Raw genomic sequence first — 13,575 nt, 5'->3', positions numbered from 1 at the left:
AGACATACATCAGACATACAGAGCTGACATACATCAGACAAACATCAGACATACATCAGACATACAGTGCTGACATACATCAAACCAATGCAGGTTTAAAGGCGAAATCTACATGAAAAGCATCAAATAGGACCCATACAGAGAACATGTCGGGCAGACAAAAATAAAAGACCAGCACAGGGAAGAGAAAAAGATAAAATAAAAAGTTGCAGTTTCCAAATGTGCACTAATCTGCATGATGCTGGTGAGAGATCTGACAGTGATGAGAGTGACACAGGACAGGATACTCTTGCAATTTACAGTATGCAAACTAACAACAGACAAATATTATGGCTTACATCAGAAGTGAACAGCAAATTAATTAAAATGGAATTAGACACTGACGCAGCAGTTTCAGTCATTCCACAACATGGGTTTGAACGGCATTTCAAAGATACTGAACAGAAGCCTGCAGATATCCAACTAAGAACATATACTGGGAAAAGATAACTCTTGTGGCAATGGCATTTGAAACAGTGAAATCCAACAACCAAATAGTCACATTAGTCCTGTTTATGGTAAAAGCCCAATGACGAGCATTGTGAGGCCATGATCAGCTGAGACAATTACAACTTGATTAGAGATCCATCCACCATTTGCATGTCACATCTCCTGCAACAGAGTCAAATGAGTACGAATTAAGAAAGGTACTGGATGATGTCAAGTATGGCACCATAAAACCGAAATACATAAGGTAAAATACTGTTAAATGAAAATGCCACACACAAGTTTTACGAAGCCCACCCGGTTCCTTATACCATCCGTGATAAAGTGGCTGGTGAGCTAGATTGCATGGAGGCTGAAGGAATTCTTTCTGAGGCTGACTGGAGCCCATGGGCAACGCCGGTGGTCCCAGTAGCCAAGAAGAATGGGTCTGTCGGGATCTGTGATGATTCTAAGGTGGATTTAGCTGAGGCTTACCTGCAGATGGAGATGGAAGAAGTGTCCAAAGTGTTTCTCACCATAAACACTCATAGAGGGTTTTATCTCTATAATCAGCTTATTTCTGGAGTAGCATCTACACTTGCACTCTGGCAGAAAGTGATAGACCAGGTGCTGTAAGGTTACCCAGGCACACAGTGTTACCTGAATGACATCATTGTTACTGGTAAGGGTGACAAAAACATCTCCAAAATCTCAAGGCGATGTTAGAACGATTAGAAAATTATGGGCCAGGCGTGGAGTGAAATTGTGACTCGAAGGTAGAAAGTAACGATGGGGATTTATTCAAAGAACATAACAGAAGAGTAACAAATGACTTGAGAGAGTAGAGTACGCAGAACCCAAATTTAGGGCTCATTGATGAACAGTAGTTGTGACAAACTTAAATAGTGCATATAGTACGGGAACCCCATGGGTATCACAAAACTAAAAACAGGATCCTCGTGCAACTGATAAGAAGCACCAAAAACACAATGAAAGCTTGACAACTAAACCAGTCACATAACAATTCTAGTTAAAATTACAAATGACACTCTACTCTTCAAGAAAGGAGAGAGGCAGAAGAAAGGAAACTATAGGCCAGTTAGTCTCACCTCAGTGGTTGGGAAGATGTTGGAGTTGATTGTTAGGGATAAGGTGTCGGTATTTGAAGGCACATGACAAAACAGGATGAAGTCATCATGGTTTCCTTAAGAGAAAATCTTGCCTGACAAATCTGTTGGAATTCTTTGAAGAAATAACAAGCAGGATAGACAAAGGAGAATCGGTGGCTATTGTGTACTTGGATTTTCAGAAGGTCTTTCTGAACAAGGTGCCACACATGAGGATGCTTAACAAGAGCTCAGTGTATTACAGGAAAGATCCTAGCATGGATAGAGCATTGGTGATTGGCAGGAGGCAAAGAGTGGGAATAAAGGGGCACTTTCTGATTGGCTGCCAGTGATTGGTGGTGTTCCACAGGGTTCTGTATTGGGACTGCTTCCTTTCAATGTGGATGATGAAATTGATGGCTTTGGTGCTAAGTTTGCAGTTGATATGAAGGTGTATGGAAGGGAGTGTCATGTTGAGGAAGCAGAGAAGCTGCACAAGGACAGACAGATTAGAAGAATTGGTAAAGAGGCAGCAGCTGAAGTACAGTACCAGGAAGTGTATGGTCATGCACTTCGGCAGAAGGAATAAAAACATTGACTATTTTCTAAATGAACAGAACATTCAAAAATCCGAGGTGCAAAGGGATTTGGGAGCCCTCTTGAAGGACTCCCAAAAGGTTAATTTGCAGGTTGAACCAGTGATGAGGAAGGTGAGTGGAATGTTAGCATTCATTTTGAGAGGACTAGAATATAAAAGCAAAGATGTAATGGTAAGACTGTGTAAGGCACTGGTGAGGCCTCAGTTGGAGTATTGTGAGTAAATTTTAGGTATTTAAGAAAGGATGTGCTGACATTGGAGAGGGTTCAGAGGACATTCATGAGAATGATTCCGGGAATGAAAGGGTTATCATATCAGCAGCGATTTAAGGCTCTGGGTTTGTACTCACGGGAATTTTGAAGAATGGGGGGGGGGGGAGCTTGTTGAAACCTATTGAACGTTAAAAGGCCTAGATTGAGTGGATGTGAAAAGGATGTTTCTTCTGGTGGGAGAGTCTAGGGCCAGACGGCACAGACTCAAAATAGAGGGACGTCCATTTAGAACAAAGATGAGGAGGAATATCCTTAGCAGAGGGTGGTGAATCGGTGGAACTGGTGGCTGTGGATTATCAAGGATGTATCTCACCCTAAGCATGGACTTTTTACTCCAGTAGGTGCTACAGGAGCCTCCGCTCCCACACCAGCAGGCACAGGAAGAGCTTCTTCTCTGAGGCTGTGACCCTGTTGAACCTCACATCACAGCGCTAAGCAGTATTGCACCCATATTGTACTGTCTCAGTACTTTTATATTTGTATGCTGTAACACGTACTTTTTATTCAGTTATTTTGTAAATAAAACTATTCTTTGCATTTCTGGTTAGACGCTAACTGCATTTCATTTGGCTTTGTCTCTGTACTCAGCACAACGACAATAAAGTTGAATCTAATCTAACTGGATGGTTGAAGGGATGTAGCTGTTCTCGAACCTGGTGTTTCTGTCCCTCCTGTCTGATTGCGTGGCATGGCCCAGATGATGGGACCTTTGATTAGAGATGTTGCCTTCTTCAGGCAGTGCCTCCTGTAGTTGCCTGTGGTATACTGGCCAGAGTTTACCTCTCTCTGCAGCTTCTTACAATATAGTTTTATATATAACCCTCAGTTTCAGCATAAACCTGGTCACTTGTTCAGTCATGAACTGTTTCCATATTACTCACAGGCATACCATCCGTCACAGACACAATCATTCCAGGACTTCTGCCAGTGTTGCCACTTGCCATCAGTTTCCTTGGGACAAACTTGGAGTATCCTGATTTGGAAGACTATGATACTCAAATGAGTGAATTCACTGAGGTATATAGATTGTAGTGAGCTGTTCTTAACAATGCAAGAACAAAGAGTAAAAATTCTTCCACCTTTCAAGCTGGTTTGTAACTCAATAATTTTCATTCCGATTCCTCAAGACCATGAAACACAACTCCTGCCCAGTTAACCATCATACTTCGGTTCACTCTCCCAACTTTCTATTACATTCCTCAGGGATTAGTTTTTCCTGTAGAAGATTTATTCATTTTAGTTGATATCCAAGTGTGAAATTTATCTCAATGCTTGTAAACTCAAGGGGTAAAAAGTCCTTGGTAAATCACAATGCATCTGCTGCTAAAGGATTTACCAGTCCAATTTACAGTGGCTTATTAAAGCATTTTGCTAAACTGAGTGTTCAGTGCTGTGAATTTCAATCATGGCCCACTACTCTGCCAACAATTACCACCGCTGGCTCTGCCAGTAAATTGTAAAACTTCCCAATTAATATTTCTGTATTCACATAAAGCCCACGTTCATCCTTTAATTTTCCTCTGATAACTGGTATGATTATTCGATGCTTAAGGCACTAGACTGGAGAAAAATATGCTTCAGCAATTTTATTCTGATAATCTCCTTCCCCATAGCTGTTACAAAATCAAACTCTTATGTTCTTGTTAATGCTTTTAAGAGGCTGACCCTGTGCCAGACTGATGCACCTTGCCCACAGATGACACAATACCATGAGAATAAACTGGTTTATGCTTCAGTTAAAAAAAAAACTTAGCAAGAGATTGTGACTCACAACATAATGGAATACTGGTCTTTACCTAAAGAGAAATGAAATAGCACGGGGTAAGTATTACAGCTATGTACATTTATAGCAATCTGACACTCTGGTTTGACACAGTTTAGACACACTGCACTCATTCCCTTCAAGAGGGGGTTGTTGGCAGATGAACTAAGAGTTAAAACATAGTTGCAGTGATTTGCATCAAATTTAGAATTTTATCAGATGGTACATTGTATTTGAGTGTTTTCAATGCTTAAAGGATGCTTTCACATTGAGAGGAATCTTGCTTTTGTGGGTGTGACTTGTGCTCAAGGAATGGAGCCACTGCTCACAACTGCAGGGACCTGACTTCAGTTCCGACAGCCTGATGTTTGTGTGAAGTTTGCTCGTTCTCCCTGTGGCACTGTGCACCCTGTGGGCACTCTGGGTTCCTCCCACATCCCAACAGTATGTGCACTAGTAAGTTAACATGCCACTATAAATTGACCCCTATTGTGTAGGTGAGTGGTAGATTCTGAAGGAATTAATAAAAGGTGATGGAATAAATTAATCTAGAATTAAACTGATATTTGATGGTTGGTGTTGAATTCCCATATTGAATCTCTCTCTAACTTGAAAACAACTCATTAAATGAGTCGTAAACATGAAAAAGTCTGCAGATACTGTAAATCCAAAGCAACACACTCAAAATGCTGGAGGAACTCAGCAGGTCAGGCAGCATCTAGGGAAATGAATAAACAGTTGACATTTCAAACTGAGGCACTTCTTCAAAAGAAGTGAAAAGGAAGGGGTAAAGACTCGTTCAGCAGGAATTAGTAGATGCACTCTATTAGGTATTGAAAAAGCATTTGACAAAGTGCCATATAATAGGTTAGTACACATGGAAGACGCACATGACGAGAGGGGTAGTGAGCAAGCATGGACTGAAGATGGGTTGTTGCATACTGTAGATAACAGGAAGTCCACTTTGGTGGGTCTTTTTTGGGCTGGAAAGATGTAACTATGGGAGTGCCTCAAGGCTGTGTATCTTTAGTTACAGGTCAGTGAGTCTTACTAGAAGGAAATTTACTAGAAGGGGTTCTGAGGGACAGGATTTACTTGTCTTTGTTTTGGTTCAAAAATTTGATGAACTGTTTTGAGTAAGCATCCAAGCAGAAGGCAGGTAGGACAGTTGACATTGGTCCAGGAGGTTAAAGTGCATGGGATCCAGGGAGAGTTAGCCAATTCCATACATTGACTTGGTGGAAGGAGGATCAATCCTGGATCTCTGGAGCTGTGAAAGCTGTGAAACTCGCTGCACCATGGTGCTCGCCACAGTGGCTTAGCTCTCTGTCTAGTTGCAGTGCTAGCTTCCTTCAAATTGGCACTGTGAGTTTAAATAAGGTCTGACCCAGCATGAATATGTAACAATGAGTTTTATTACTTGTCAGCTGATGCTGCAGGAGCCAAAGCAAAGCTATTTATATTCAGTTTTATCAAAACTTAGATGTCAGCTCAAAGTTGAGGTGCAATCAAGCCCCCAGGGCAGCCCTGAGATAAGCAGGGGTTTGGTTCCAGCAACCAGATAAAAAAGCAGAAGCAGGCCTGCACCTTTTAATTTCACACTGAGCTGGATGAGAGAATTTCAATTTTAATAGGTAGGATTTGATATGGATTTGATGTCAGGCATTTTGCTCATTTCTACTAAATATGATATTTCAGTGGGGAGAAATTATTCATTTTGGTCTCCAGCTCCAATCCACATGCACAGAGCAGTAGCCAGAAAGGCAGGGCACAGTGTGTAAGGTGCTCACCCACACAGTCTATCATAGCATTCTCCCCTCCATGGACCCTGTCGACACTTCCCACTGCTTCAGGAAAGCACGCAATATAATCAAAGACCTCTCCCTCCAGATGTTCTTTCTCCTCCCCTCTCCCATCAGGCAGAAGATGCAAAAGTACTTACCACTACACTCAAGGAGAGCACTTTCCCATTGTCATGAGAGTCTTGGACTAATCTCTTATTCGATAAAGATGATCTCTCAATCTGTATCAACATGGCCTTTGCACTTTGTTTATCTACCTGCACTGCACTTTCTTGACTATAATATATAGGAGCAGAATTAGCACCATAATTGCCTTATGGTGTCTGTTCACCATTCATTCATGGATGATATTTTTCTTCAACTTCATTCTCACATGTTCTCCCCATAGCCCTTATCGAGCAAGAACCCTGCCTTAAGTACACCCAATGACGACCTCCACAGGCCTCGGTGGCAGCAAATTCCATTAATTCATCGCTCTCTGGCTAAAGCAATTCCTCCTCATCTCAGATTTAAGTCCTGTGTAATTTACAGTCCTTTGGCCCCCATTTCCAAGTCTCCTCGTTTTGCTGATGGTCAGTAAGTATACACAATTCGGCACCTGCTGGGCTTTTGGTTTGGTACGTGGTAAAGTACGAGGGGTGATTGATAAGTTTGTGGCCTAAGGTAGAAGTAGTCAATTTTAGAAAACCTAGTACATTTATTTTTCAACATAGTCCCCTCCTACATGTACGCACTTAGTCCAGCGGTCATGGAGCATACAGATCCCCTCTCTGTAGAAGTCGATGTCTTGGACCTCCAGAAGTGGTCCACAGCAGGGGTGATTGATAAGTTTGTGGGCTAAGGTAGAAGGAGATGAGTTATTAACTTCAAACTTTCTGCATTTTCACTCAAAGAGTTGAACTGCACTTGCATGTAATGAGAGCTGTATAACTCATCTCCTTTGACCTTAGGCCACAAACTTATCAATCACCCCTGCTGTGGACCACCTGGAGGTCCAAGACGCTCTCAGTACACGCACGTGCTCAGTGGTTGGGAAGATGTTGGAGTTGATTGTTAGGGATAAGGTGTCGGTATTTGAAGGCACATGACAAAACAGGATGAAGTCATCATGGTTTCCTTAAGAGAAAATCTTGCCTGACAAATCTGTTGGAATTCTTTGAAGAAATAACAAGCAGGATAGACAAAGGAGAATCGGTGGCTATTGTGTACTTGGATTTTCAGAAGGTCTTTCTGAACAAGGTGCCACACATGAGGATGCTTAACAAGAGCTCAGTGTATTACAGGAAAGATCCTAGCATGGATAGAGCATTGGTGATTGGCAGGAGGCAAAGAGTGGGAATAAAGGGGCACTTTCTGATTGGCTGCCAGTGATTGGTGGTGTTCCACAGGGTTCTGTATTGGGACTGCTTCCTTTCAATGTGGATGATGAAATTGATGGCTTTGGTGCTAAGTTTGCAGTTGATATGAAGGTGTATGGAAGGGAGTGTCATGTTGAGGAAGCAGAGAAGCTGCACAAGGACAGACAGATTAGAAGAATTGGTAAAGAGGCAGCAGCTGAAGTACAGTACCAGGAAGTGTATGGTCATGCACTTCGGCAGAAGGAATAAAAACATTGACTATTTTCTAAATGAACAGAACATTCAAAAATCCGAGGTGCAAAGGGATTTGGGAGCCCTCTTGAAGGACTCCCAAAAGGTTAATTTGCAGGTTGAACCAGTGATGAGGAAGGTGAGTGGAATGTTAGCATTCATTTTGAGAGGACTAGAATATAAAAGCAAAGATGTAATGGTAAGACTGTGTAAGGCACTGGTGAGGCCTCAGTTGGAGTATTGTGAGTAAATTTTAGGTATTTAAGAAAGGATGTGCTGACATTGGAGAGGGTTCAGAGGACATTCATGAGAATGATTCCGGGAATGAAAGGGTTATCATATCAGCAGCGATTTAAGGCTCTGGGTTTGTACTCACGGGAATTTTGAAGAATGGGGGGGGGGGAGCTTGTTGAAACCTATTGAACGTTAAAAGGCCTAGATTGAGTGGATGTGAAAAGGATGTTTCTTCTGGTGGGAGAGTCTAGGGCCAGACGGCACAGACTCAAAATAGAGGGACGTCCATTTAGAACAAAGATGAGGAGGAATATCCTTAGCAGAGGGTGGTGAATCGGTGGAACTGGTGGCTGTGGATTATCAAGGATGTATCTCACCCTAAGCATGGACTTTTTACTCCAGTAGGTGCTACAGGAGCCTCCGCTCCCACACCAGCAGGCACAGGAAGAGCTTCTTCTCTGAGGCTGTGACCCTGTTGAACCTCACATCACAGCGCTAAGCAGTATTGCACCCATATTGTACTGTCTCAGTACTTTTATATTTGTATGCTGTAACACGTACTTTTTATTCAGTTATTTTGTAAATAAAACTATTCTTTGCATTTCTGGTTAGACGCTAACTGCATTTCATTTGGCTTTGTCTCTGTACTCAGCACAACGACAATAAAGTTGAATCTAATCTAACTGGATGGTTGAAGGGATGTAGCTGTTCTCGAACCTGGTGTTTCTGTCCCTCCTGTCTGATTGCGTGGCATGGCCCAGATGATGGGACCTTTGATTAGAGATGTTGCCTTCTTCAGGCAGTGCCTCCTGTAGTTGCCTGTGGTATACTGGCCAGAGTTTACCTCTCTCTGCAGCTTCTTACAATATAGTTTTATATATAACCCTCAGTTTCAGCATAAACCTGGTCACTTGTTCAGTCATGAACTGTTTCCATATTACTCACAGGCATACCATCCGTCACAGACACAATCATTCCAGGACTTCTGCCAGTGTTGCCACTTGCCATCAGTTTCCTTGGGACAAACTTGGAGTATCCTGATTTGGAAGACTATGATACTCAAATGAGTGAATTCACTGAGGTATATAGATTGTAGTGAGCTGTTCTTAACAATGCAAGAACAAAGAGTAAAAATTCTTCCACCTTTCAAGCTGGTTTGTAACTCAATAATTTTCATTCCGATTCCTCAAGACCATGAAACACAACTCCTGCCCAGTTAACCATCATACTTCGGTTCACTCTCCCAACTTTCTATTACATTCCTCAGGGATTAGTTTTTCCTGTAGAAGATTTATTCATTTTAGTTGATATCCAAGTGTGAAATTTATCTCAATGCTTGTAAACTCAAGGGGTAAAAAGTCCTTGGTAAATCACAATGCATCTGCTGCTAAAGGATTTACCAGTCCAATTTACAGTGGCTTATTAAAGCATTTTGCTAAACTGAGTGTTCAGTGCTGTGAATTTCAATCATGGCCCACTACTCTGCCAACAATTACCACCGCTGGCTCTGCCAGTAAATTGTAAAACTTCCCAATTAATATTTCTGTATTCACATAAAGCCCACGTTCATCCTTTAATTTTCCTCTGATAACTGGTATGATTATTCGATGCTTAAGGCACTAGACTGGAGAAAAATATGCTTCAGCAATTTTATTCTGATAATCTCCTTCCCCATAGCTGTTACAAAATCAAACTCTTATGTTCTTGTTAATGCTTTTAAGAGGCTGACCCTGTGCCAGACTGATGCACCTTGCCCACAGATGACACAATACCATGAGAATAAACTGGTTTATGCTTCAGTTAAAAAAAAAACTTAGCAAGAGATTGTGACTCACAACATAATGGAATACTGGTCTTTACCTAAAGAGAAATGAAATAGCACGGGGTAAGTATTACAGCTATGTACATTTATAGCAATCTGACACTCTGGTTTGACACAGTTTAGACACACTGCACTCATTCCCTTCAAGAGGGGGTTGTTGGCAGATGAACTAAGAGTTAAAACATAGTTGCAGTGATTTGCATCAAATTTAGAATTTTATCAGATGGTACATTGTATTTGAGTGTTTTCAATGCTTAAAGGATGCTTTCACATTGAGAGGAATCTTGCTTTTGTGGGTGTGACTTGTGCTCAAGGAATGGAGCCACTGCTCACAACTGCAGGGACCTGACTTCAGTTCCGACAGCCTGATGTTTGTGTGAAGTTTGCTCGTTCTCCCTGTGGCACTGTGCACCCTGTGGGCACTCTGGGTTCCTCCCACATCCCAACAGTATGTGCACTAGTAAGTTAACATGCCACTATAAATTGACCCCTATTGTGTAGGTGAGTGGTAGATTCTGAAGGAATTAATAAAAGGTGATGGAATAAATTAATCTAGAATTAAACTGATATTTGATGGTTGGTGTTGAATTCCCATATTGAATCTCTCTCTAACTTGAAAACAACTCATTAAATGAGTCGTAAACATGAAAAAGTCTGCAGATACTGTAAATCCAAAGCAACACACTCAAAATGCTGGAGGAACTCAGCAGGTCAGGCAGCATCTAGGGAAATGAATAAACAGTTGACATTTCAAACTGAGGCACTTCTTCAAAAGAAGTGAAAAGGAAGGGGTAAAGACTCGTTCAGCAGGAATTAGTAGATGCACTCTATTAGGTATTGAAAAAGCATTTGACAAAGTGCCATATAATAGGTTAGTACACATGGAAGACGCACATGACGAGAGGGGTAGTGAGCAAGCATGGACTGAAGATGGGTTGTTGCATACTGTAGATAACAGGAAGTCCACTTTGGTGGGTCTTTTTTGGGCTGGAAAGATGTAACTATGGGAGTGCCTCAAGGCTGTGTATCTTTAGTTACAGGTCAGTGAGTCTTACTAGAAGGAAATTTACTAGAAGGGGTTCTGAGGGACAGGATTTACTTGTCTTTGTTTTGGTTCAAAAATTTGATGAACTGTTTTGAGTAAGCATCCAAGCAGAAGGCAGGTAGGACAGTTGACATTGGTCCAGGAGGTTAAAGTGCATGGGATCCAGGGAGAGTTAGCCAATTCCATACATTGACTTGGTGGAAGGAGGATCAATCCTGGATCTCTGGAGCTGTGAAAGCTGTGAAACTCGCTGCACCATGGTGCTCGCCACAGTGGCTTAGCTCTCTGTCTAGTTGCAGTGCTAGCTTCCTTCAAATTGGCACTGTGAGTTTAAATAAGGTCTGACCCAGCATGAATATGTAACAATGAGTTTTATTACTTGTCAGCTGATGCTGCAGGAGCCAAAGCAAAGCTATTTATATTCAGTTTTATCAAAACTTAGATGTCAGCTCAAAGTTGAGGTGCAATCAAGCCCCCAGGGCAGCCCTGAGATAAGCAGGGGTTTGGTTCCAGCAACCAGATAAAAAAGCAGAAGCAGGCCTGCACCTTTTAATTTCACACTGAGCTGGATGAGAGAATTTCAATTTTAATAGGTAGGATTTGATATGGATTTGATGTCAGGCATTTTGCTCATTTCTACTAAATATGATATTTCAGTGGGGAGAAATTATTCATTTTGGTCTCCAGCTCCAATCCACATGCACAGAGCAGTAGCCAGAAAGGCAGGGCACAGTGTGTAAGGTGCTCACCCACACAGTCTATCATAGCATTCTCCCCTCCATGGACCCTGTCGACACTTCCCACTGCTTCAGGAAAGCACGCAATATAATCAAAGACCTCTCCCTCCAGATGTTCTTTCTCCTCCCCTCTCCCATCAGGCAGAAGATGCAAAAGTACTTACCACTACACTCAAGGAGAGCACTTTCCCATTGTCATGAGAGTCTTGGACTAATCTCTTATTCGATAAAGATGATCTCTCAATCTGTATCAACATGGCCTTTGCACTTTGTTTATCTACCTGCACTGCACTTTCTTGACTATAATATATAGGAGCAGAATTAGCACCATAATTGCCTTATGGTGTCTGTTCACCATTCATTCATGGATGATATTTTTCTTCAACTTCATTCTCACATGTTCTCCCCATAGCCCTTATCGAGCAAGAACCCTGCCTTAAGTACACCCAATGACGACCTCCACAGGCCTCGGTGGCAGCAAATTCCATTAATTCATCGCTCTCTGGCTAAAGCAATTCCTCCTCATCTCAGATTTAAGTCCTGTGTAATTTACAGTCCTTTGGCCCCCATTTCCAAGTCTCCTCGTTTTGCTGATGGTCAGTAAGTATACACAATTCGGCACCTGCTGGGCTTTTGGTTTGGTACGTGGTAAAGTACGAGGGGTGATTGATAAGTTTGTGGCCTAAGGTAGAAGTAGTCAATTTTAGAAAACCTAGTACATTTATTTTTCAACATAGTCCCCTCCTACATGTACGCACTTAGTCCAGCGGTCATGGAGCATACAGATCCCCTCTCTGTAGAAGTCGATGTCTTGGACCTCCAGAAGTGGTCCACAGCAGGGGTGATTGATAAGTTTGTGGGCTAAGGTAGAAGGAGATGAGTTATTAACTTCAAACTTTCTGCATTTTCACTCAAAGAGTTGAACTGCACTTGCATGTAATGAGAGCTGTATAACTCATCTCCTTTGACCTTAGGCCACAAACTTATCAATCACCCCTGCTGTGGACCACCTGGAGGTCCAAGACGCTCTCAGTACACGCACGTGCAGGTCATCTCTTTGAGTGATAATGCAGAAAGTTTGAAGTTAATAACTCATTTCCTTCTACCATTAGGCCACAAACTTATCAATCACCCCTGCTGTGGACACTTTCTGGAGGTCCAAGATCCGTATGCTCCACGACCACTGGACTAAGTGTGTTCATGTAGGAGGGGACTATGTTGAAAAATTAATGTACTAGGTTTTCTAAAATTGACTCCTTCTACCTTAGGCCATGAACTTAATAATCACCCCTTGTACAGTACCTTGAGCCCAGAGGAGAGATGCTGGGTTCCCTCCAATAACATTACAGATCCTCAGTAATTACGAGCTAGCATAGCAGATGTACAGATTGCATTGGGCAGTCGGGTGCCAGCCATACGAGTTGGGGGTGGGTATCCGGTCATGAACTCTTCAGACCAGAGTTGGGCGCCAGAGAGCTCGAACCCTCGGTGCCCCGTGGCACCTGTACATCACTGACTTGCCTTCAGACCAGAGTTGGGCGCCAGAGAGCTCGAACCCTCGGGGCCCCGCGGCACCTGTACATCACAGACTTGCCTTCAGACCAGAGAGCTCGAACCCTCGGGGCCCCGCGGCACCTGTACGTCACTGACTTGCCTTCAGACCAGAGTTGGGCGCCAGAGAGCTCGAACCCTCGGGGCCCCGTGGCACCTGTACATCACTGACTTGCCTTCAGACCAGAGTTGGGCGCCAGAGAGCTCGAACCCTCGGGGCCCCGTGGCACCTGTACGTCACTGACTTGCCTTCAGACCAGAGTTGGGCGCCAGAGAGCTCGAACCCTCGGGGCCCCGCTGCACCTGTACGTCACTGACTTGCCTTCAGACCATAAGATCATAAGAAGTAGGAGTAGAATTAGACCATTCGGCCTATCAAATCTGCTCGGCCATTTCATCATGACTGAGTCATTTCCCTCTCAATCCCATTCTCCTGCCTGCTCCCTGTAACCTTTAACACACTGACTAATCAAGAACCTATCAAACTCTACCTTAAATGCACCCAGTGTTATCCAGGCAGTGTTTATGGTAGATGTTCTCAATGTTGGGCAATTGGGTGCCGATAATCCGCTGGACAGTTTTCACCACCCGC

This window comes from Hemitrygon akajei, chromosome 3 (assembly GCF_048418815.1).
Source record: "Hemitrygon akajei chromosome 3, sHemAka1.3, whole genome shotgun sequence".
NCBI classification, from domain to species: domain Eukaryota; kingdom Metazoa; phylum Chordata; class Chondrichthyes; order Myliobatiformes; family Dasyatidae; genus Hemitrygon; species Hemitrygon akajei.
This window is presented reverse-complemented; position numbering follows the sequence as displayed.